Source organism: Globicephala melas, chromosome 10 (assembly GCF_963455315.2).
Source record: "Globicephala melas chromosome 10, mGloMel1.2, whole genome shotgun sequence".
Lineage (NCBI taxonomy): Eukaryota > Metazoa > Chordata > Mammalia > Artiodactyla > Delphinidae > Globicephala > Globicephala melas.
In genome coordinates, this window is record NC_083323.1 from 33,003,995 (window position 1) to 33,031,976 (window position 27,982).

The 27,982-nt window shown below is 33.4% G+C and overlaps 1 protein-coding gene across 4 annotated transcripts in view; it reads left to right on the forward strand.

The window, feature by feature from the left end:
• MGAT4C (MGAT4 family member C) overlaps window positions 1-27,982 on the forward strand; it is a 611,229-nt gene that overhangs the window by 269,807 nt on the left and 313,440 nt on the right. For all 4 annotated transcript variants that reach the window (XM_060305864.1, XM_060305862.1, XM_060305865.1 and 1 more), the window contains one exon: window positions 737-847. The gene's annotated coding sequence lies outside the window, so the exon portion shown is untranslated. The remainder of the gene's footprint in view (window positions 1-736; window positions 848-27,982) is intronic.

Genomic DNA, 27,982 nt, shown 5'->3' on the forward strand with positions numbered 1-27,982 from the left:
TTACATTGAAGCTTATCTTTTGATCTAGTGTTCACTTTTTCTTGGTAATAAATATGCCTCTCACAGTTATAATCAGTTAATGCTCTCGTGAATATTATATGTTTAAAAATAAGAAAAAAGTCCAGCTGTGTAACCCTTCATTGCTCCCATAAAAATTAAAGGATATGATTGTGTTTGGGCCCCTCTGAAGGTTTGGGAAGAGGAACAGTGGAATACAAGACTTAGAAATCCAACATAGTTTGTCTCAGACTCTAGGGTATGTTGTAGACATTACTGATGTGGTTTCTTTGCAAAGTAGAGATGTGGAGTGGTCACCTGACTTTTATCAAATAGGAATGAAAGAGACCTAATAATATTGATCTCTCATTAGCATATAAATAAGGGACTGAATATTGTCAAATTTCAAAATGAAGACACAATAGATGCCAAGTAAATGTATTTATCTACGTCATCTGATTTAAAATGCTTTTTAAAAAACTTTGAACCACACTTTCAGAACCCAAATGTATTGACATAGTAGTAGAACTGACACTCACAAATTCATGGTTTCTTTAAAGATACTAATCTCAGCAATGAATAGAGAAAATCAAACAGCAAGTATTGAAAGCAGAAACATAATTGGCCTGTTTGGAAAAAGTTTACTAGGATAACAGTGACTAGATTCAACATGCAACTGCCATCATGATGAATGTTTACAACATTTTTTTGAGAGCCAATTATACTGTTTTTTGTGCAGGGACTGGAGATCAGCCAGATCAGTTGTTTGCACAAAGCCGCTTTGGGTCTGCCTTTTCAAACAAAAGCTGCAGAAAATGTTATAGCAAGGTTGAAGCTTTATTCCACTCTGGTAAGAGAAGCTTTCTTTTTCTTTGCTATAGTGAGAGTTTGATAAGAAATCCTTTTAAACCATAATGCGATCAGGGCGAAGATAAGCTGTTCTGTGTAACAAGTCATAAAATGCTCTCTTTTCTTTTGAACTGTTTTTTCATGATGCTTTTTGCCTGTACGTTATAGTGAAATAAAACTGAAACACTAAGTCATACTGTACATGTTAAATTTGTACTGGTGGTAGGGGAGTCTTAATGTACTCTTCTGGAGAATGAAATGTGGTGTTATTTTATGTTTTATACTCTAGATCTCCTGGTCAGGACAAAAGGAAAAAAGTCAGTATTCTGACACCATGGCTGAGAGTGAATCCATGTGTTTAAGTTTTCCCCTGACCAGTGATGTTATTAATGCCCAGCAGCTCACCACCATAAAGCTTCAAGAACCCGACCAAATTTGCCCTCTGGGTTTACTTGCAGACATTTCAGACCACTCTAGCTTCCTTTCATTTTAAAAAGTGGAAAAGCTGGGGATAGTAATTCTGGGTGAGTTTGTCTGCATGCAGCTCTCAATAATGTAACTTTACGTATATATACAAAATACAAGATTTTGTTTTTCACAACAATTTCTTCGATCTGTAATATGCTTCAATATTTCCACAAAAATCTTTCCTTGTTATAAACTCTAACTGAATTCATATCTGTCTAAAATGACAGGAAATAGTTGAGAGTACAAATACACGCCTATGTATATGTACACATAAATATGTACAAATATTTGACATGTGCACAATTAATTTTAGATAATGGCAGATTTATACATTACAGTAATGTAATCCCTACAGAAGCTTGTCATTTTAAGTTTGCATTATATAACTCTTCATTTTCCTGGTAAACATTTGTTCAGAAAGTGATGATGTAAATATCAAAAAGACTTTATAACCAATCACCTGCCTTGAATACTAAATCTGTGTTTTGAGGTGAACTTGTCTGTAGTTTTCAGTAGCTGAATTACATGTGTGATTTTATATATATATATATAATCCATGAGATTTTAATATAAATCTTTTTAGAAATTTATCCCAGAGTAGTATTCCCAGCTTCAAAGGTATAAGCAGCTGGCAATGTCACTCTAATAAGTCACTAATAAATATTCATGTCCATTTGATCATTTTAATAAGCATTTATTGACTCTCTACCTTGCTAGATATTTCAATGAGAAGAAATATGCAGCTTATAAAAGAAATGTAATATATAATATCTGCATAGATTTAAAGATGATTCAACACATGTACTTGAAAATAATTTGTATTGAGGTTGTAGCTAAGGAAAAATAGGTAAAAGTATCTTACACACAGAGTCAGGAACAGTCAGATACAACAATAAATGCAATGAGAATTAATTTTTCAGATTAAAAAATAATTCCACCGTTTAATGCATGAGCCTGAAAAACTGTTGCAATGCCATTTTTCCCTTTTACCCTCTTTTAAATTATGCATACATTTAATACAACCCATTTTAAGTACTTGAGCTGTGTACGTCGTACTGAAAGAAATATAAAGACAGCCCTGTCCCTGAAAGAGAGTCTGGTCTGAAGGTGAGCTCAGCCAAAAAAAAAAAAAAAAAAGAAATTATATCACCATGAGTCCTTATAGTTAAAATAATAATAATGATAACAATAATTCAGTTAACATTTTGTGGTTTCTTCCCTCTTAAAGACTGTATGTTGCCCTTAGGTGCCTGCAACAGGCAACAACAACAGCAGTAAGTCCCAATTCATTTAGTTTCCTCCTTTCCCAATTTTGAAATAAATTTCAGATGGACAAGAGTTTCCTTCTAGGGAAAGAATCATGTTTAATGGCATATATATATATATATTTTTTTTTTCTTTTCATTATCACCTTTACCTTTAGAAAGTTTACTTTGTCATCACACACACACACACACACGCACATGCACACACACACGCACACACACACTATTTCATGAGGAGGAAAGAAAGCAAGTAGAGCACATGTGCCCCCTGATGAGTATGGCACAGCAGGATCCCCCAAATATTTTTACCTTCAAGCGTTTGCTTTTGCTATTTAGGCCAAGAACATGGTTTTTCTATTGTCTGGTATCTAGGTTTTATCTGTCCTTTATGGCTTAGAGTAGAGGCCACTTTGTATCATGATGTCTTCCCAGCATGCCTCATGCCCAGTCCAGGTAAAATTATCTCTTCCCCCTTTAAACATTCTTATCACTTTGTCATTATGTGGAGAAAAGGCTGAAGTTTATGAACAGCATGCAAATGCCTTATTTCATAATCACAAAGACAATGAGACACTTTGTCACACATTCCCTCCTTCCAGACAATGTTTTCAAAGTCTGCTTTTTAAAATGTTACTTGTTAGAAAATTAATTTTTTAACTGCTTTTCAAATTTCCTTTGCCTTCTTTGCCCACCTGCTTTTCTAACAGCTGGTAATCTTGCCTTCTGTTTCACTGAGAAAGTAGAAATCATCTGACGGGGTCCCCCCATGTTCTTTTGCCTCCAAATCTAAAAAGCTTACTTCAGTCTACACCCATCTCTCTCTTTCCACCTTTCATAGTGGGAGGAAACACCCAAACTTATATCAGGATTCAAACACTCCTCTACTTCTGACTTCTCAGGTATTCACCTCAGTCTGCCAAATCTTTTCTCCTAATCATCAGTTTTATTTTCTCCATAAAATCCTTCCCACTGGAAGTCTACGTTAACCATACATACCTAACAATCCGTGGCTGGGATGACACATTCCCCTGTTGGTGCCATCCATATTCTGCTATTGTCCACACACTTCTCAAAGAGTTTTTTGTTTTTTGTTTTCTAGACACCATTTCCATGACCCTGTCTACCTCCACTTCTCTCCAATCTTACTCTACCTTCATGACTCTTCCAAACCTTCTCAAGTAGCTATTTGACTTTCTTGTTGATAAATCCACTGGACACTTTTCAGTTCTCATCTTCCTTTCCCACCAGTATATAAAGGTTGACTATTCAGTCCTTTTGAAACACTTTAACCTTTACTTCCCAGATACCACATTCTCATGAATTTATTTGGTTTGTTTGATTTTCCTACTTTTTGGTAGTTTCTTTCCTATTCTTTCTCTTTTACTGGACCATTTGTTTAAGAGTTCTACAAAACTCATGTATAAGAATGAAATTAGAACAGTCCCTAACACCATACACAAAAATAAACTCAAAATGGATTAAAGACCTAAATGTAAGGCTAGACACTATAAGAGGAAAACATAGGCAGAATACTGTATGACATAAATCAGAGCAAGATCCTTTTTGACCCACCTCCTAGAGAAATGGAAATAAAAATAAACACATGGGACCTAATGAAACTTAAAAGCTTTTGCATAGCAAAGGAAAACATAAACAAGACGAAAATACCACCCTCAGAATGGGAGAAAATATTTGCAAATGAAGCAACTGACAAAGGATTAATCTCCAAAATATACATGTAGCTTATGCAGCTCAATATCAAAATATCCAAAAATGGGCAGAAGACCTAAATAGACATTTCTCCAAAGAAGATATACAGATTGCCAACAAACACATGAAAGGATGCTCAACATCACTAATCATTAGAGAAATGCAAATCAAAACTACAATGAGGTATCACCTAACACTTGTCAGAATGGCCATCATCAAAAAATCTAGAAACAATAAATGCTGGAGTGGGTGTGGAGAAAAGGGAACCCTCTTGCACTGTTGGTGGGAATGTAAATTGGTACAGCCACTATGGAGAACAGTATGGAGGTTCCTTAAAAAACTAAAAATAGAACTACCATATGACCCAGCAATACCCTGAGAAAACCATAATTTCTCAGCAGTACCCTGAGAAAACCATAATTCAAAGAGTCATGTACCACAATGTTCATTGCAGCACTATTTACAATAGCCAGGATGTGGAAGCAACCTAAGTGTCCATCGACAAATGAATGGATAAAGAAGATGTGGCACATACACACAATGGAATATTACTCAGCCATAAAAAGAAACAAAATTAAGTTATTTGTAGTGAGGTAGGTGGACCTAGAGTCTGTCATACAGAGTGAAGTTAAGTCAGAAAGAGAAAAAAAAATACCATATGCTAACACATATATATGGAATCTAAAAAAAAAAAAAAAAGGTTCTGAAGAACCTAGGGGCAGGACAGGAATAAATACACAGATGTAGAGAATAGACTTGAGGACCCGGGGACGGGGAAGGTTAAGGGTAAGCTGGGACGAAGTGAGAGAGTGGCATGGACATATATACACTACCAAATGTAAAATAGATAGCTAGTAGGAAGCAGCCCCATAGCACAGGGAGATCAGCTCAGTGCTTTGTGACCACCTAGAGGGGTGTGACAGGGAAGGTGGGAGGGAGACTCAAGAGGGAGGGGATATGGGGATATGTGTATACATATAGCTGATTCACTTTGTTATACAGCAGAAACTAACATAACATTGTAAAGCAATTATACTCCAATAAAGATGTTAAAAAAAAAAGAATGGCACTTCTAAATTTTAAAAACTTATGTATATCTATTATGACAACAAAAGGGGTATAATTTGTGCCATGGAGAACCTTAGTGGTGCAAGACTCTAAAAACAGAATACACCCACCACCCCCATGTTAGCTGATTTTTCTTTTCAATGTGACTTGCAGGAATAAACTATGGTCCAACATTAAAAAAAAAAAGGAGCTCCACAAAACTCAGTATGGGTCTAATAATCCTCTCCCTATTTTCTCTCTCTCTCCCTCCTTCCCTTTCTCTCTGATCTTCATTACTAACATTTAAACACATTTTTAAATATCAGCAATCTTACAGCAAAGTGTACCAATAGCTAGGTTCATCCTCTGATAAAGTAGGGATATACTTGACAAGCATATTAGATTTTGGATCAGCTAATAAAATACCCTCTACCCTAAACAATATTTGATGAGATTCTACCAGGTTTCTATTTTGATTTTTTCTGTTTTACTACTGAATGTCACTGTCTTGTTTCATATATTCACTATTTCTTTAGCTATACAAATAAATGGAAATGGAGAAAGAGGAAATCATGTGAAGGGCATAGAATAAACAGATTTTTGTTATACTAAGATATTCTTACCTTTTGACAAAATAAGTAATAAACATTATGAGTCAACATATGACAAATGGTGCAAATGTTGATGTAGTTATCTTTATTTTGATGTCTGTGAGATTCAAACAAAGATTCACAGTAGAGAGTTTTTAATCAAATTGGAAAGAAATGTCTGAGAAAACGGTTTAAATATGGAAGTTATACTAATTAAACTGTTTTGGGTTACAATAAATAGGGAGAAAAATAAATTGCTTCACCCATTATTCTGGAGAATATATTTCAAAATAGAGTTCACTTAAAAGCAAATATCACTTGCTTTTTTATATTAGTAATTATATAGTGGACCCCTTCAGATAGTATTTGAACATTTATCCAGGATAAAAAAATTAGAGAGAAATAAGACTAGAGATAATGCAGAAATGTTGAGAAATTATTGGAGAGGAGGATAATGACTTGTATTAGGTATCAAGTGTAATACATGTGTATGTATGACAATGTATCAGTGAAAAAAGGTTAATGTGCCTGGTGTGTGGGTGTGTCTGTGTGTGTGTATAAAATATACTTTGGTGTATAGTTTGATATCTGTCCATCATAGACATGCTTCATTTTGCTTTGCTTTGACTTTTCTAGGTGTACTATTTCTGGTGTTAATTCAAATATGATAATTCTAACTTGCCCTGTCTCTTTAAAATCCAGATTATATTCTGGGAATTATAAAGAGGTTTTTTTCTATATTTCTTTCAAATGTGCTTAGCCCCATATAACAGATTCTTAGCAGACAAATTTGTTATTATGTGCGATCCACTGGTAGATAAATTTATAAGTTTGTTAGCACTTTTTATAGAGTCAGGTGAGTACTGTTCAGGAAGACACAACATAACTGATTTCTGTTCAGTTGAGCTAAGCTGGGTCATGGAGACTGAGAGAGATATTCTAATGTCTGGGAAGCAGCGGCATAGCACAGGGAGATCAGCTCGGTGCTTTGTGACCACCTAGAGGCGTGGGATAGGGAGGGTGGGAGGGAGGGAGATGCAAGAGGGAAGAGATATGGGAACATATGTATAACTGATTCACTTTGTTATAAAGCAGAAACTCACCATTGTAAAGCAATTATACTCTAATAAAGATGTTAAAAAAAACACATTCCTTATGCCCATCAATAGGTGAATGAATAAACAAATTGTTAAAAAAAAAAAGGGAGGAGATTGCTGTTTTACACCACCAAGCTTCGGGTGGGCTAAAAAAAAAAAAAAGAAATATCTCTGATGCCAGGGAACATGGGCTGATTTTTTAAGAACACTTATAAGCTAACAAAAGGTCTCTAGGTGTGCATAAGTAGGCTTGGCTTAAAAAAATTTAAAGCAGATATACTCATTGATAACTCCCTCATTTCATTCATCTCTAATACCACCTCCTCAGAAAGATTGCTGTGGCTCCCCACTCCTATGGTCACTCTGTATAAACTTACCACACTTTCTCTTCATATAATTTATAATTACCTGATATTTTATTATTTACTTGTTTGTTTTTGTCTCTTAGACTAAGGGAGACTACATTTAACACTGTGTGGGAGGTGTGTGGCATCATCAGGAAAAATGTTGTGATTACTCTAGGTTGATAACCATGGCTACGCTTTTTTGGGGATCGTCTGTTATGTAATTATCCTGACATGTAAAAAACATCCATAACATTATTTAGTTAACACTAATACTTTATGGCCAACCCTAACGCATGCACATACACACACAAACACACATACACACACACACAGAGTATATTAAGGAAGCCAATGACATTTACTTAGAAAAGTAAAAAAAAAAAAAAGAATTTGTTTTTTGTTTTCTTCTCATTAATTCACATATCTTTTTGTGAGAAAATACTCTAATTCATAACAAGAATAAATAAACAATCCCTACAACTAACTTATGGAAATTGTTTCATTCATTACTTTTAATTCTTTAGGCAAGGCTAATTGTTAGGGCTACAAGATCCTGTGTTTGTCAACCTTTGTTTTAATTCTTCCACCACTGTCTGTGAATTTAGGCAAGGAGTATAAACTCCCTCATCATTGTAATGAACATAACAGAATTTCCATCTCTACAAAATGATTAAGATTAAATAAGAAAAAAAAATATAAAACAATTACAAGAATGCCTGGCACACATTACTACAAACAGGTTAGCCACTAGTCTTTTGAGGTATTTTGATACTTCAGATATCCCCTAACAATTGTCTTTACATAATAATGCTCAGAAGGCAACCATACTTTCTTCTATTTCTAATATTTTTGTTAGGTTACCATTGCAGTAATTGTTTTATTACCCCAATTTTAATAACCATCATTCCCACTTTCAATCTGTCCCTAAACATTAGTATGTTCTTTTCCTCTGTCACATATGACTGACACCATGCCTTATAATCAAATGTTAAGTCCTACAATTTCTTGTTCTCAAGTCTCTCACACCTGATTCATCTTTTCCATTTCCATTAACATACCCTTGATTAGAAATAAATTTGGAAAATATTTTCAAAGAGGTTTTTGAAGAGAAGCAAGGGAGGCTTTTATATTTATAAAAGATCATTTGCCTTAGGGAGTTTTGTATTAGATAATGGAAAATGCAAACTACAACCTAAGTAACCTGAAATAGAACAAGAATCATTGGTGTCAGATCCTCCATCAGAAATTGGACAGTGACACTCTGAAATCTATAGAAGTGACATGAAGTGGTATCAGTAGTGTGTGGACTATCATTTTCACAATATACAATGTTTGAAGTCCCCCAGGGTAAATACAACATTAGGAAAGAACCAGGTCTGGTTTTTTTAAAGATATTTTTTCCTTAAAATACCTAAATTGTGCTGGCATAAAATAATTTTGGACTCATTAGTTTGTTGTTTGGGGATGAGAAAAACTTTAAAATATTTGACTCATTAGGATGAAATTTGTATTTGTAAATATTTAGTGTAATATTCAAATTTTATAAATACAACTTTTATTTTCAAATGTAACTGTAGTACAATCCAAATATAACCCCAAAGCTCCATGGAACACTGTTTGAAAATCCCTACAGCTCTGGTATGCAAAGCAGAATGTGTTTTTCAATGACCAAGTAGATAAAGAAGCAGCCAAAACAGCAACTAGAAGTCAGGCTGCAAGTAGCATTCAGTGAGGGCTGAAGCTGGTGATCCTGCTGATATTCACTTTGGACACTGAAGTAAAGACTGCAAAGGGTTCCATGCTTTAGTCAACAAGTCTTAGAAGTAGAGATGGGAAGATACTAGTTTTTATACTAGACTCCATCTTTCACTCTTATTGATTTTGTAATCTTGATAAAATTACTTAAACTCATTGATCCTCAGTTAATTCAATAGACACATATGAAGAATTACTCTCTCATAGGTTACAACAAGGATGGTGTACAAAGTTTTGGAGTACACATAGATTTTTAATAGCTGTTAAAAATGTTGTTAGAATCTTGAATGGAACTATATGGAAAGTCAGAGAAATCATTTGCAGATATTTGGAAATACAAATATTGCAGCTGCAAGGGAATTACGACTTTTCTTTCAAGTTGACATTTAAACCTTAAATTTTGTTGACTACTAAGTATATCAGATCATCTCTTCTTCGACCTAGTTTAACCTGAAAAACCACATGTAAATGTATGGATGAGGGCTCGAGGTGAACAAGAAAAGTTGGTCCAAAATGAATTCTACCTAAAAAAGGTAAAGATAGATGGTTGCATGTAGGTTTTAAAATCTCATGTCCTATTTATCTTTCAATAATACATTTTAAAAATCCTAAATTTAACCTGGTCATGAGCTAAATTATATAGTTAATTGGTTGGAGCAGAAAAAACATATACCAAACATAGGATTTTACACTATGTTTAACTTTTAATTTATTTTATGATTGCTGATTACTTTTTAAGATTTGAAGTAAAATGTACCAATTATTTAATTATACAAATACATATATAATAAACAGATTGCTGATAGATGGAGTCTCATATTAGATATAGTTTTGATAAAATATTACTGATTTTATACTCTAAAAAGTAAATGACTGTGTGAAGAATATTACTTCCTTTATTGCTCTATTACATTTGCCACTAAAAAAAAATCAGAATGTTTTAGTATCAGGATCTTGATGCTTAGTTCTTTTACTGTACCAAGCTAAAAGAAACTGGACTTTCCAGCATCCTTTTGTGAATGAGCAATGATGAAACTGAGGCACCTTCAGAAATCTTTTTCTGTTATGCTCCCTGACTTGCTCTCTGTAGATGCACAGTTGAAAACAAGTACTTGAGGAACAGATAGCCTTAGTTCAAATCCTAGTTTCATCACCCACCAGTTGTAAGAACCTGAGTACTTAACCTAAACCCTTTACAACTGCATTTCCTCATCTCTAACGTGGAGATAATAGCATCTATTTTATAGAATTAAATGAGATAATCTAGATAAAGAATTCAATCGTGAATTATATATAATACATATGTTTCCTATTTCTGTAACCTAATATAAAGTAACTTGACACAGAGATTTTATACTATATTAGATTTAAATACTCTCTGTGAGTTAAAAGGTTCACCTTTTGTGATATTTTAGAACACGTATGGGGATCATGTATTTCACTTCCACCAATATAAATATAAATGGAACAGAATTTCCTATTATTGGACAACTAAAAATATGACTGCTAAGGATATGGACGCTTCCCTTCCTGAATGTGTCTGTGTGGGGGTTCTGCACATATGCAAGTGTGTGTGTGTGTGTGTGTGTGTGTGTGTGTGTGTGTGTGTGTAAGGAGACTGAGAGAACCAAATTTTTCTATAATTTAATCAAAAGAATACTTCAGTTGGCCAAATACAGGCTCTATGATGTTAGAAACTCTTCATTTTGAAGGGATGGAAAGTGAAAAGCAGAAAATTATTTTAATATCGAAACATTGTAACTGTACTGATGTAGCATTGTAATGATGCTGTGTATAGTAGTCCCTACCTGTCCAGTAAGTAGATGAATCAAATCATGGCTATAAGTGTGTAGTACATGTCAATTTATGCTTCACATCATTCCACGAGGAAATCGAGAAAGGGAGCATCAAACCTTCCCATTAGAGGGATAAGGTGGCCCCTCCTTAGGAAGCAACCCTCTTCTTTCCTAGAAGTACATAGAACAAAGCTATAAGAGTAGTATCCCAAACGTGTGATTTCCTTTCTTTCCCAATACCTCCGGCCCCTGTCAGCTGACATTAACAAGGCATGGACCCATTAAATATGTGCAATTCTTTGCATATCAATTATATCTCAATAAAGCTGTTCAAAAAAATGAGGCACGGACACTGGAACAGGACAATTCTGTAAGAAGGCAGAGAAACATATTTAGATGTGATTTTTCTTTATACCTGACAACTGTAGGCATGCCTCCATATAGCACTGAAGGGAAGTATTCATTAGGAGCAGAGGCTTGATCCCAGAACCATTTCTGCCGCAGGTTAGCTGTAGAACCTTGGGCAGGTTGCCTAACATTCCTAAGCCTTTGTTTCTTTAACTGTGTAAGGTCAATGATACTTGTTAATTCTACATATGATTTTTATACTTTATATGTGAACATTACTTGAGATGATATGCATATTTAGTGTAGTGTCTGGCACCTTACAAATGATCAATAAATAATAATTATTAGAATTTTATTATGATGATATGTTTCCTCTTCTACTGTTCTCATTGTCTAATAATAAGGAAGCAGGCTTTGAGTCAAAGGGTGAAGGAATGGCAGCATAAGATTCTCCATTTTCTTCAGATGAAAACACACACTGATGCTCAAAGGACATTGCTGAAATAGAAAATACCCAGAAAATCATTGGCAATGATGGACCACACATTCAGAGTAGTGAAGAGGCAGATGCCATAACATATTGCCTATTTAGATGAGCATTAAATAGGTGGTATCCCTCTAATATTGAGAATATAGTTTCAAAGTGAAAGGTCCTCATTAGATTTTAAGCATGTGTATTGTGTTTATATAGCTTGCTTCTATTATGAAAAGAGGAAAGGGTTTACAATGAAATAGGGTATATAGTTATTGATATAGGTATAGATTTTTATTATTACTATCATTAATTTTATTAGCACTCTACTTAAATTATGCAGAGACAGAGAATCATTTGTAAGGTCCCCCTATAATCAGAAGTAAACTTTGTTAAACAAATGCAAGTTTAATACACTTCCATTGACCTTACAAAACCCCAAGGTATTGGTGAAGTTATATGCATGCAGTACTTTCAGATTCTCATCGGAAAACGATCATCATATAATTTTCTTTGGTGTTTGGTGCAAGAAACTACAGATCTTGGAGCTGAAGGGTAAGAAAATGGACTCAGTGCTAACTAGAACTTGCCATTGTCAGGATCCAAATCACCAAATACAGATGTAGTATGTATAACAGTTTTGAAAATACCAGGCCACCGCATATCTCATTCTTCTTAAATTACGATGAAATCAGCTTGGTGTAATGTTCAGGCCAAGAGGTCTGGAGCCACTGCTTTGCTGCCTGAGCTTGAATTCAGGGTCTATCACTCAACAGTTGTGTGGCTTTGAATAAGTTACGTTATCTCTGTGTGCCTCAGATTTATCATCTGTGCAATGGATATAATAAGATGTGTTCCACAGAGTTATAAGAATTAAAAGATTTAATAAATATGGTCTCTAGAATAGTGCCTGGCACAAGAGACTACACTCTATACAACTGTTTGCAATGATAATGATGGTGTTCAAACCTAGCCAGTCTCACTCATGCATCAGTGGATTTCAATGCGTTAGGAACTGAACAGATATCACTTAGAACACTCAGCAATTTCTTAGTTATGACTGTAAAATTAATTTGGTAAGTCAGTCAGAGTAAAGGCAAGCTTGAAAGCTAATTGTTAAATCTAATAACAGCAACAAAACACTATAGCCCAAAACTCTCTTTATATATCAAAAGAAAGGTACTAAATTTTACTCGAAGATAAAGACAGAACACTGTATACAACATAAGAGAAGTTCTAACCATCCAGAGAAAGCACAGTACACTTGCAGTAATTGCTGGAAAAATAGGTGGGTAGAATTTAAAGAGAAGGGTTAAACCTCTTAACAGCCATAAGAAGCACTATTATTATTCCCCTTTTACACATGAAGTAATATAGGATTAACGATGCTAACATGTAGATGAAATGGTCTGGAACCTAGGTTTTTCTGACCTAAACCCAGTGTTCCTAATACTTATTTCCTTCTATTATGTTTTATTATGTTATATCAGTTAACCAATAAGTCTAAACTGTGAAGAGAAATCTCACTTTAATTTTTATTTCTTGCATGCTATCACAAATACTCAGGGCAATTTTTCTGATTTGCTAATCTATACTAATAATTTTGATTTCTATATAATTATAGTGAAAGTGGAAGATTATATATTCAGAAAATATAGGCCCCCTTAATTCCTCTTTGCTCTGCATCTTCGACACTTTTCTAAATATCTAGCTTGTATTGTTTATGGACCTAAATGGACACATGTTTACAACAAACGTCCTCACTTTGACTTTCTCCTTACTGAGAATGTGAAGAGTCTTGCTAATAATTTTCAATGTATTTAGGAATAGATATTGTAACACATCAATATTTGTATTTCCCTAGTTTTTACTTTTAATCTCTTCTACTATGAAGCACTTCCAGAATTTTTGACCATGTATTTATAGGACAATATTTGTCCTATAAATACACAAACACCCATTTTTGCATGTATTTATATATATATGCACACACATGTGCATGCATGCATTCAATAGGATAAGGTATCATACAGTTGATAGTCAAATTCTTAGTTGTCCCATTATAGAAAATTTCATTCATGTTGATAGAATTAAAAACAAATTTGGTTACCATATGGTTTTTGAAACTTCCTAAAGACAATTTTTTAATTTAAATACAATATTTATAGACTGATATAATATTAACACTCTGGCTTAAATAATTTTATTTTAGGTTAAATGACAATAATAATAATATTGCTTTAAAGCTTTAAAAGTATTTTACTTTTAACATTATTTTATTTACTCCACTATGACTGCATAATGCAGTGAAACGCATAATATTTTGACACTAATAGGAAATATTTGTGTAGTCTTAAAATGTTCATCAACTTACCGAAATAGTAAAGTTATGAATAATTTACATTCAAGCAAACAGTATAGGCAAAGAGAGAGTTGCAAAAAAAACCTCATAAAATACAGCTGATTTTCTAATTTTTCTTGCATTTTTCTTGTAGCTTTCCTCAAAAAGGCCATTTATTTTGATGTTTGTGCAGATTACTTTCTGCCCATTTTCCATCTTTCTCTCAACACTGCACAACAAAATGTATAGGTGATAGCTCTCAGTGTTTGACATTGGTGGGATAGATTAGCAGGAGTGGTGACTTTGACAAATCAGATATATTATGGCTTTGCTGGCAGGATCCACTGCTGAAAAGCTGGTTTATCATAGTAACCAAGATACTTCTTACTTTTTTCCAAAAAAAAAGAAAAACAACATTTTTCAGAATAGTGTATTGAAATGGAACCTAATTGTCTGTACATCAAAATTTTAAATTATTTCGCAATAAATATCCTTCTTGAGTTTTGTAACATTAGCCAAATATTGATCTGTATCATTTTATAAAGAGAAAATACAGATTTTGTGTTTCATTTCAAAATGGGAGTTACCATAGGCATAGAAATTTATTTTAAAATACTACTTCCTAGACACAGAAGATGCTTGTTGGCCAGAAGATTTAGGCCATTGCACTCTTATGACCAGAGCTATTGGTATGTTTGTGTTTTTATATGCTACAGCAATTTTTAAGATTGCCAAGAGTTGAAAAATGATATTTTTCCAGATGCATGACTCTTTCAGAGATATTGATGTTTTTTTAACAGTTCTGTGGGTAAATTTTGAAAAGAAATTGGTTTCTTTTAAATTCCATTTTTAGGAGTTAAGGCAGCTACCCAGGGCTTCTCACAGTTCCAAGGTTTTGAACATTAGCTATATATCTTCTGGTAGAATTTTGTACTTCAGTTAACTGTGTTTAAGCCAGCATGAGAGTAGCAGAAAAGAGGGATAAGGATCGTGGAAAGCAGATTTGAGAAGAGTGTTTAAGTGGTAGAATGTTTACTATAAATTCTATCTCCATTTATCATAGTTCTGAGTCCTTGATTGCCGTCATTCTGTCATTTTGTGTCATTCTATCTCTGACAGAAACCCCAATTCTAAGCCTTCATTCAAGAAAAATCATATTTTGTACCAAACCATTAGTAACCTTAGTTTCTTTCCCTGCACTAATCTTGTCCATACACTGAATTATTTGAGAGTGACTCTTGTGAATGATTTACAGATTGACTCATGACTTCTGCACATGCTCCATATTTACATATTTCCTTAAAACTATGCCAAATATATTTGACATTATGGGATGTTGTATGGGACATGTATGGCATTTAAATTTTTTCTCCTTAATTTTAGATTTGAACCTAAGTTCTTTTTAAAAGTATAAGGCATCTTGGCAAATTGTGAAATATGGTTTTTGGAATAAAATCTTTCTAAAAGGCTATTCATAATAAAATTACTATATGCAGAAGATAAGTTTTGAGAACCAAAGTAATAAGCCTCAGTTGAATTCAAAATTTAAGGATTAATGATAGATTTGATAAATGTATTAAGGGCCCAATTTCTGGACATCAAAATGTCATAGTCACTATATCAGCAAGGGTTAGAGTGATACTCTAAACATTGATGTGTCCTAAACTCTTTTTACTATAATTGAGCATCTGGTCATTAACATTATTACATAAAAATACTTTCTTTTATTTCTGCTGTGTAGAGACACTTTAAATAAAAGAAGGACAAAAAAGACCCAAGTTTAAGATATGTTTTATGCAAAGGAGCTGTTCAGATTCTGACCCAAATTACATTTCGTTTGCTTCACTTGCTATGAAAAAAAAAAAAAAATTGAAGTGTCTACCAGTTTGAAGGGATATTCAGAGCTTTAACTAACTCTGAGTTGGCTGTGATTCAGATTTTACTGGAAACATTTACTAAGTAAAGATTTATCCATGGCTTTCCTGGCTAAATTGTTCAAGTGGTAGGCCATGTGGGGTTGCATCCTATTGCTAAACTAGAGTTGTTACAAACAATAGGTGATTTGAATGCAAGCTGTTATACACCTCAAAGTACAATGTGGTTTGTAGGGAACTGTGGATTTTTCTATGGTTTATTTCTCAGAGAGAAAGACGTAATGTTTGGAATTCACCTAGAGAGTGATTTCATGTTACAAGCTGCTAAGACTTGGCCCAGACAATTCTGTGGGACTATAAATTTTGCTCAGATTTAGAGAATGTATTAGTAGACTTACTATCTATGAATTAACTTAAACAGTAAACTCTGCAAAAGGTGTTTTTTATAAAGGCTACATGAATAATCCAGAGTTTCACAACCAAACTTAAAACAGTTAACTTTTTAAAAAAATTCATGGCTTTATTGGCAATTCCTTCACTAAAGGGAACATAGTCATATTTAGGCTAAGTATGGGCAAGTTTTTTCTGTCACTTTTTTCCTCACATTTGCCTCTCCACTCAATACACACGTGCAAAATGATCTCCACCCCTGGTTTTACCATGTCACACCAGAACTCCTTTAATAAGTAGAGTCTAAATTAACCTTCCTTCTCCCAATACCACTACACACTCTCTTAAGCTAGCACAACCACATTGATTCTACCAACTACTACAAGGCAACTTGGTGAACTAAAATGGCTTTGTCCATTCATCTCCACTTAAGTTTCTAAATATTACTATCCATTGCTATGTGTACTCTGACTTTCCTACTGCCTGTGGTACATTTCCTAAGACTAAAATGTCACCCTTTTCCTCTTCTAGTCTCCTTTCAAAACTCAGAATAAGCCTCTTACTTCATTCCTTGATATAGAAAGCTGGAAAACTGGCTGAGCTGCAAAAGTGCTGATGTAAATTTATAATTATATAGTTTATATATTTAAATGTATTTACATTTATATTACATATGTAGACACACACACACACACACACACACACACACACACACACACACACACACACACACACACACACACACACACACACACACAAAGAAGCTGAAAGAAAACCAGGTTTCTTTTGCTCCTTTATAATATTATTGAGTTTAAGCCCTTGGGTTTGGGATGGAAGACTTTCAGCAGGAAATTTTAACAGACCTGTAAGGTTAAAGAAATCTTCTTAATTTAGGTATAAGAAATCCTATGATTTAATAAAATTCTACACTAATTCCCCATATTTAGATAGTAATTATATAAGAGATCACGATGTTTTGAAATATGAAAAAAGAAATAATTTTTGTTTCCCTCATGATTTCTACTTGATTGAAATACACTACCTAGTAGGTGGAATATTTTGAAAAAATATTTTTTACTGTTCTCTAATATAAACCTTTTTGCAGTAACCATAATAACTCCCAAAGCTAGAGAGATCTGAAAATTGTTCTGGGTGGGGAAAAAATTGGTATTTTTCTAAAAAGTCATTTCAGCAGAAGATTTGGCCTCACCCTTCTACCAGCATTATTTTACAGAGTCATAAATGGTTTCTTGGCAAAATCCAATCAACTTTCTTCAATTTTCTTCCTTTTCCCAGTTGTATTTGCAATCTTTTTAATACTTTTTTCTTCTTTATCTTACCTGAAGCTTTACTGGTTTTTTAACTTTGTTTCTCTTTACAAGCTCTTCTTTTTATAATCAGTTGCTGATGAGCTCAGTTCCTTGCAGAATTCTCTAAGCATTAATTTATACATTTACTAATTCATTTTTTCTACAAAAGTGAATAATTACTCATTGTTTTGTGTTATATAGTTAGGCAGTCCATCAACCACTCTGGCATAACTCAACCTTATATTTATATGTCTGACTCATACATCATATGTTCTGACCATTCATTCTATCTCCAATTAGTTATAAGTAGATTTGAAATGAAAAAATTTAAGATCATACAGTATTTTATCAAAGTCCCTTGCAATGGCTTCTTCTATCAAAAAAAGATAAGAGAGTTAGTTCAATGAATGTTTACTCTTTGAATGCATAATTATGTAATTTACTGAAGCAGTATAGAGATTGACAGTAAAAGTTCTGGGTTGTGATGTGGCTGCATAATAATTGCAGCTACTTCATTGTTTTTGTTTTTCAGAAATAAATGAGATAGATCCTGTAAATTCTGTGATATAGTAAGCACTCTTTAAAGCCTAGGTCAATTTATTATCATCATCACAATTGCCATTATAAGTGTTACCAAAAAAAAAATCCATTTCTCTTCCTCTGTGCACTATACATACTCTGTGTCAATAAGATTCCCAATTGCAAATACTGTCTATAAATATATCCCATTCAAATTATATAATTGTATAAATAAATACTTTTTAGAGTCAAGCATTTATTAGTCAAAAAATATGTACAAGTGCCCACATTCAAAGTCAGGATAAATGTTCAATCACAATATTTTTGTGTCATTCAATTTATATAAATTATAGTTTAATTAAATAAGTGTTATATAAAACAGGTAAATAGAATCATTAGTGACATGTGCTTTGTGTGGGATAATAAATGCAGATAAACCATTCCAACCAACAGATTTTGCAACACTTAAATGTATAAAATGTTTACATTTAAGTTTTACTTTATTTTAACAAAGCATAGTTTAACCTGAAAGAGCACTGAAAACTCAGGCTCTTTCAACATTTGAGAACACTATAGGCATTGGGTAGTTTAATGGAAAGCATTAAAAGATTTTTAAGATTGAGATATGAGTTTTCCAATTCATATTCTTGTCATATATATCATAAACCAATAAATTATGAATAACATAAAATGAACAGCATTTTATGGATATGTAACTGACTAATTTTCTCCACATTCTAAAAATTAATTGATCCATACTGATTTTTGATGATAGGTGTCAAACAAAATAACAAAAGTGTATTAACATTCTAATGCTACTGTAACAATACCACAAATTCTGTAGCTTAAAATAACAGAAATCTATTGTCTCACAGTTCTGAGGGCTAAAAGTCTGAAATCAAGACATTGGCAGGGCCATGCTTCCTCTGAAACCTGTAGGGGAGAAACCTTCCTTGCTCCTTCTGGCTTTCTGGAGTTTGCCTGCAATTCTTGGTACTCCTGGCTTGTAGACGCATTGCTCCAATCTTAGCCTACATTATCATATGGCCATCTTCTCCCTGTATGTCTCTGTCTTCACATAGTCTTCCCAGTGTGGTTGTCTCTGTCTGAATTTTTCCTTCTTATAATGACACCAGTGTTATTGGATTAAGACCCACCCTAATGACCTTGATTACATCTGCAAAAACCCCAAGTGAGGTCGCACTCACAGGTACCAGAAGGTAGCATTTTAACATATCTTTTTGGAAGACACAATTCAACCTATAACACTGAACATGTTGTTTCTTGTTCCTTCCTTCTAGTCTTTCACAGCCATTCCCTGGCTACACTTTCTTGTCTATTCATCAAGCACTGTGTCAACAATGCCCATAGTTTTGTTCTTGTTATTCTACAAGGTCCAATTTAGTAAACTCCCTGCCCCCAAACCTGGCAAAATGCTTTCTTTTCTTCTGCACATATGTGACTGTATAGTTCTGGAGGCAATTTTGAAACTGTTAAGACTGTTGCCACTACCCAAGTGTAGTGTCAGTCCTCAACTGGGTAATCAGTGTCATTTGTCAATAATTCTTAATATTATAGCCAGTCCCTCTTCTAATCTCTGTGATAGTCCTTTAAAAACCTTCAGCATTCTTTTTCACAGAACTAGAACAAAAAAATCTTAAAATTTGTATGGAGACACAAAAAACCCCAAATAGCCAAAGCAATCTTGAGAAAGAAAAACAGAGCTGGAGGAATCAGGCTTCCTGACTTCAGACTATAATACAAAGCTATAGTCATCAAAACAGTATAGTACTAGGGGAGTCCGGGGGAGAATGGATACATGTATATGTATGGCTGAGTTGCTTTGCTGTGCACCTGAAACTATCACAACATTGTTAATTGGCTATACTCCAGTATAAAATAAAAAGTTTAAAAAAATATAGTACTGACACAAAAATAGAAATATAGATCAATGGAACAGGACAGAAAGCCCAGAAATAAACCCACACACCTATGGGCAATTAATCTATGACAAAGGAGGCAAGACTATACAATGAAGGAAAGACAGTCTAATAAATGGTGCTGGGGAAACTGGGCATCTACATGTAAAAAAATGAAATCAGAACATTCTTTAACAGCATACACAAAAATAAACTCAAAATGGATTAAAGGCCTAAATGTGACACCGGACACTGTAAAACTCTCAGAGGAAAACATAGGCAGAACACTCTCTGACATAATTCGCAGCAAGATACCTTTAGACCTACCTCCTAGAGAAATGGAAATAAAAACAAATGGGACCTAATTAAACTCAGAATCTTCTGCACAACAAAGGAAACCATAAACAAAATGAAAAGACAAGCCACAGAGTGGAAGAAAATATTTGCAAATGATGTGACCAACAAGGGATTAGTCTCTAAAATTTACAAATGGCTCATGCAGCTTAATATCATCAAAACAAACAACCCAGTCAAAAAATGGGCAGAAGACCTAAATAGACATTTCTCTAAAGAAGACATATAGATGGCCAAGAGGCACATGAAAAGATATTCAACATCACTAATTATTAGAGAAATGCAAATCAAAATTACAATGAGATATCACCTCACTGCAGTCAGAATGGCTATCATCAAAAAATCCACAAACAATAAATGCTGGAGAGGGTGTGGAGAGGAGGAAACCCTCCTGCACTGTTGGTGAAAATGTAAATTGGTGCAGCCACTATGGAAAACAGCATGAAGGTTTCTTAAGAAATTAAAAATAGAGCTACCATATGATCCTGCAATCCCACTCCTAGGCATGTATCTGGAGAAAAACATGGTCCAAAAGGATACATGTACCCCATTGTTCATTGCAGTGCCGTTTACAATAGCCAAGACATGGAAGCAACCTAAGTGTTCATCGACAGAGGAATGATTAAAGAAGATGTGGTACATATATACAATGGAATATTACTGAGCCAATAAAAAGAATGAAATAATGCCATTTGCAGCAACATGGATGGACCTAGAGATTGTCATACTGAGTAAAGTTTAGTCAGACTGAGGAAGAGAAATATCATATGATATCACTTTTATATGGAACCTAAAAAAAATGATACAAATGAACTTATTTACAAAACAGAAACAGACTCACAGACTTAGAGAACAACTTATGGTTACCAGGGAAGAAGGGTTGGGGGGAGGAATAGTTAGGGAGTTTGGGATTGACATATATACACTGCTATATTTAAAATGGATAACCAACAAGGACCTACTGCATATCACAGGGAACTCTGCTCAATATTATGTAACAACCTAAATGGGAAAAGAATTTGAAAAAGAATAGATACATGTATATGTATAACTGAACCACTTTGCTTTACACCTGAAACTAGCACAACATTGTTAATCAGCTATACTGCAGTATAAAATAATAAGTTAAGAAGAAAAAAAAAAAGCTTCAGCATTCTCTCTAAGCCCTCCACCATTTCAAGATAAACTTCATTCATAATGAAATCAATTACTGATTCATAAAGAAAAAATTGACCCTCGGAAGGTAAATTCATGTATTCCAAAGGTAATTTATCCTGAAAAGTTATAACACATTTCTTTCTACTCAGCAGAAGACCTGTTTTTATCTCCTAGTAAGATATACTTCCAACTGGTTTTGCATCTGTCTAACTTTGATTAGCAATCTTGATTTAGTTAATATTTTCTCTTAGTCCATTATCAATCTCTGTCTCTTTTGGATTTTTTGCCCTTAGCATGCACATTTGTACACTTATCCCTCAATACCAAAAAAAAAAAAAAGTAAAAATGCCTTTCCTATGGGAGCCTAATTTGCCACTCTAAATAGTACTCTGTTTCATTCTCTTTCCTAGGCTTAGCGGTGTTTAAGAGTGACCCTCACCTGATTATATTTTCTCAAATCCTATTTGTACAATTGGGGTTTTACCTCCAATACTTCACTGAAACTGCTATGACAAAGAATACTAATGATTGGCATTTGCTACATTTCAGTACACATTTGAGTAGGATTTTAAATATTTGCCATACTGACACCTTCATTCTTTCATTAGTTTCTCTTTTGCATCTCTGGATATTGTTTCCAAGAATACTAAATTCTCTTCTGAATTCCTTTTAAATGTTAGGGTACAGTCGAGTTATAATCCTTAGTCCACTTCTTCCAACATTTATATTTTTTACTTAATGAGTCATATCCACTTTCAGAGTTTTCTTCATTCCCAAACAGTAATCTTAACATCAGTAACATTTATACATCTTAGTGTCTCTCAAATTTATCTCCTCTTCTCTGTCATCTCTATCATCACAATTTAATTCATTCTAACCCCCCCAACTTCTTCTCTCCCATTTTTCTTTCCTCTTATTCTTTATTAAGTACTGTAATAGATTGCCTGCCTCAAAGTTGTGTTATCCTCACCAATCCTCTCACAGTCTTGCCAGGATGATTTTTCTAAAATTCAAATATTAGGATATCATTCCTTGGCTATAAAAATCTTAAGTTATTTATGATCTCACCATTGTCTATTGGGAACAAAGTCTAACCTTAGATTGTCATCAAGGTCTTAAATATTATGGAGCTTGCCTACCACTCCACACTCATATTCCCTTACTTTTTAAATATGCTGTATGCATATGTGTTTATATGCCCTCAACCTAATTATCACCTCTCTCCACTCACACCCCCCCACACACAGGCATAATGTACTTTTCTTTCTATATGTAGTTATTAGCATAATATCTAGTATACCATGGATATCCATAAATGTAGAATGAGTGATAATTGAGGAAAAGCAGTCTGATATCCATGTTATTCAAGGATCCATTCCAAATTTGCCCCAATTAGAGCACCTTACAGTCACTGAGCTCTCTTTTATAATTCAGACTTGCTGATGTAGTGACATAATTCATTTTTGCTGATTTGAAGAATAAACAATTCATTGGGGTCCCAGTGTCACCTTGCCTCTCATCCATTTCTTTTCCTCCCTACAATTTTCACATAGATTACTCGTCCATTACTGTTGCTGGGGTAGGGATAGAAGGTGAAGAAAGCTGAGCTTTGTCTAGCGTCGCCAATTGAAACTCAAGATGCATCTTGCCGTAGATAATTGTTATAAATTCCTATGTGATGCAGTACAAATAGAACTCAGTCACATTATGGGTTAAATTTGCTTTGCAGGGAAAAGGGGCATTTGGCCTATAAAATGAACAATCATTTATTACACCGAATTCAGCTTCAAATAGCTACTCCTTCTACTGATTAAATTAGGGAAATGTCAGTTTGGGAAAAGTGGCTTGAATTAATAAGCAGTTCTCCCCATCTGGTTCAAAGTGAAACAGCCCTATAACAGGTACACTTGTAGTGGGACATATAATCTCCTATTGAGCAGTCGGCCATTATGGTACATAGTTAGAAAAACCAGAAAAAACACCATGATTAGGATTATAGATCTTCAACATGGACTAATTTCATTTTGGCTCAAAAAAGTGACTAATGATTGTTTTAAAACATCTACAGTTAAGGAAATCTCGTTAAAGCTCTAAAAAGTGGGATTTTTCTGACAACTCATATATTGTCTAAATCAATAAAAAGTAGCTAATATGTGCCTAGCATTTTATAAAGGAGGCTCTTGAGTTTGAAATTATTCTTATGAGAATAGTATTAACTTTCTACATTTTGCTGAACAAGTATAATATTGTAAACACTATGTTCATGAGGGGAATAATGAAAAGCAAGAATCTATCTTTCGGTGCAGTCTATCGATTGATGCATATGATTTCCTGGTCTGAGAATTTGTCTAATGCTAATTAAAATCCATTCTTAGAATCTCCAGATTTATTTCACATGAAAGTCAATTTAGTTCAAGGTCTTGATTCTTAAAATTAATTTAGATGCACGGAAACTGTCTAACAAATTATTCATCTTCCTTTTTCTATCTCTCTTCTCAGTACTTTATTCAAATTTTTCCTTATATACTTGTAAAAGAAATTAAACAAAAAGAACTTTGAGTAAACTTGAGTATTTTCTTGAAAAGTTTCCTCCTTGAAATGCTTTCTTATTTGAATAATCTTCTTTTCCTCTTGTTATTACCTTTTCACTTGGTATTTTGGCCAGTGTTTTATACTAGAAAAGTCAAGCCATCCTTCACTGTTTCCTCTTCCTCAACAGCACCTCCCACATTAATTTTAGTTCTATCTGTGAAATTACTGCAGTTGATCCACAATCCCCCTATTCTTATTTAAAATACTTGTTTAATACCCTAACTTATATCTGGGCTATTACAATGGCTTCACAGCCCATCTCTTTGCCTCTATTCTAGATCTTCAGTACATCTTGCACACCATTGTAAACAGTTATCAATCTAAACACAAATACAAACAGGCATATTTCATGACTAAAATGTTTTATACTATTGCATTTTAAAAATTCATTGCCTAACAGGATATACTCTGAAGTAAAATAAATTTATGCAGTAGTTCTGCCATTCTGGGGTATTGTTTAAAATTAAAAATTTTTATGCCCCTGTTTTCTTGCCTGTAAATTAGGAATAATAAGAGTAACTTTTAAAGGGTTTTTTTTAATGATGAAATAATGTGATGAATATAAAGATCTTAAGTGCTCAGAACACGCAAAAATTCTATAAATGCTAATTTGCATTATTATTATTACCCTCTTGACTTTGGATTCTTTAGTTGCTTCTATCATGGCATATTATTATTGTTGTCGTTATTGGTATTTCTAGTATCTAGCACAATTGATAGAACATAGTATTTCATAGATAAATTTGGTTGACCCAGTGAATAAACTTATAGTTATTCTTCATTAATATTTGTATTAACTAATTTCCGGAAGAAAAGTGACAATGGAAACAGTATTATAGAATTTAGAGTTCATTACAAAGCAGTGTGATGAAGTGGAATCCTTTGCTCTCACTTGCTTTCTTACATGTTTACTGTATCTATTCATAAGCTTAGTCCTGCTATCTCTACTACACTGTTGCAGCCCAACCAGCAAACACATTTGTAGGCATCAAAGGAAAATATATTAGAATGAAAATGTCTGAAATCTTTTCCTGATATTTGCAAAAGTCATTGAACGGCTGAGCCTAGATAACTATAAACCATTCTGGAAGAAGTTTCTGAAACTTTGAAAAAAAATAGCTAGATAATGTTTAGAAGACAGCAAAAATAATCAAGGGTCTAAGATGGGCATTTTGTTCTGGAAAATTGGGGACTGCAGTTCTGTCTTTCTTTCTGAATAACAATGTAAAGAGTGAGCTCAATCTAGATGCTTCTTCAAAGAGGAAAAAAGAAAAAATAGTTTAATAAGCTTGATATTTCTGAGTCAAACATTGCAGAATTTACTTCTGATATATCCCTTCCTACCAAAATTTGTTATAATTCTTCTTTCAATGGTAGACTATATATGTGAATCTCAGAAAGAGAATCTAGAGATGATAGACCAATTAGGAAAGCAAAAAAATAAATATGTAAAATAAAATTTTAAAAATTTAAATCTCAAATATACAAGAAGATATGTGTATACTGTTTACTGTGTAATAGCATTACATTTATTCCAGTTATATGAATGATTAAAAAGTTATTTCATTTTGTTCTAGTTAATATTTGCTCTACTAAAATCTCCTCAAACAGTGATATAAATCCCCTAAGAACACTGACTTTATCCCAGAAAATAAATGGTTTCACTCTTTAAATATATTGTGAGTGATTGAAAGTCTATGATAGGTCATACTTTTATTAAAGGCTCACTCCAAGAAGCATACATTTTATAAAACAATTTCATTTTGATGTCACCCATGTATGCATTCAAATATATTTTATGGTCACACTATTTTTTAAAACACAAGAGCTTTGGTTATTCCTGCAAGTGTGTGTGTGTGTGTGTATGTGTGTGAGTGTGTGTGTGTGTGTGTGTTTCTTGTTAGCATCAAATTACAGGAAGTATTTTTAATCTATCCTGGGAAGTTGCCTGGCAACAACATTAGAGTCAATTGCATTGCAGGGTGCAATATGTACCCATGTTTAGATTGCTATTTATCTTCATTATAACTAAGTAATTTAAGTTGTCAAGTCTCTTGTGACTATTGGATATCTGTTAACTATACATTTAATGCTTGACTACACTGTGCTTCCAAAAAAGAAAAAAAGCAGCTGTAAATTTCTGGGTTGGGTTTAAACCTTATGGCAGACATAAGGCTACAATACGTCTTCATCTTCTTGGAATAACATTGTCTTTCTACCAAGTGTGTACTAAATGGACCTTACAGAGTAGTGAGGGGTGTGATTTATTCACAAATTCATACAGGATAAACAGTTTTATGACACTGAATCCAATTGCACCTTAGGGGATTGTTAAACCAAATGGCAACTGATTAAACTTAAAAAAAAAAAAAAAAGCAATATCCAAGTCTAGTAACCTCCACCTTAAAATGACATTAATCCAACTGAATCAGAATAGAGTATGCATTTTTAAGCAAATAAAAACATTACCCAAACTTTCTTTTCTTCTTCCTATATAATGAACTCTGCATACTCAATATTCTCATAACTTTTTAGAATAAATAAGAATAGTCAAATGTGATTAATTATTTCCTCTTTACACCATTTAGTTATATCCTAACAACATTTATGATTTTAGATAGCATCTTCAGTTATAATTTGGTGTATAACACCTGAAATTATAATACTGAGAAAAGATGCTTTATTATATACCCTATAAAAATGTTTTAATAAAGATATTAAATTCTATCACATATTTTAAAGCACAATATTAAATAAATTAGAACTAAATTTATTTTTAATTTAATTTTATTTATTTTTTTATACAGCAGGTTCTTATTAGTTATCCATTTTATACATGTTAGTGTATATATGTCAATCCCAATCTCCCAATTCATCACACCACCACCACCCCCGGCCACTTTCCCCCCTTGGTGTCCATACATTTGTTCTCTACATCTGTGTCTCTGTCATTTTAAGAATGTTGTATAAACTGAATAATGCAGTATGTTTCCTTTTGGACTTGGCTTTTTTTCATTCAGCAATAAAATCCTAGGAGATTCAATAAGGTTGTTCCATGTATCAATAGTTTATTCTTCTTTATTGCTAAGTATCCACATTAAAGCTGTACCTTGTTTGTTTACTTGCTCATTTATGGACCCTGGGTTAAACTATTATAAATAAAGCTGATATAGCATTCATGTAGAACTTGTTTGTTTGTTTTTATAAACTTAGGTCTTAATTTCTCTGATTAAATGCCTAAGATTTAATTGTTTGCTTGTATGGTAGTTGCATGTCTAGTTTTTAAAGTAACTGCCAAACATTTCCAGACAGACTGTACCATTTTACATTCCCACCAACAATGTATGAATGACTAATTTTGCTGTATACTCACCAGCATTTAGTTCTGTCACTGTTTTTCATTTTAGCCATTCTGATAGGAGTGTAGTAATATAATTTGCATTTCTCTAATTGCTAATGATGTTGAGCATCTTTTTAATGTGCTTCTTTGCCATTTGTATATAACTTTCAGTGAAATGTCTCTTAATGTCTCTGGCTCATGTTTTAATTGGATTGCTTGCTTTTTACTGCTGAGTTTTGAGAGTCCTTTATATATTTTAGATACTACCTCTTTGTCAGATAAGTGCTTTGCACATATTTTCTTTCACTTTCAAATTTCTCTTCCTCTTAATAGGTAATTTCAGAGAGCAAAGGTTTTTACTTTGGGTTAAGTCCAGTTTATCAATATTTTCTTTTATGGATCATCCTTTTAGTGTCAAACCTAAGAACTTTTTGAGTAGTTCTC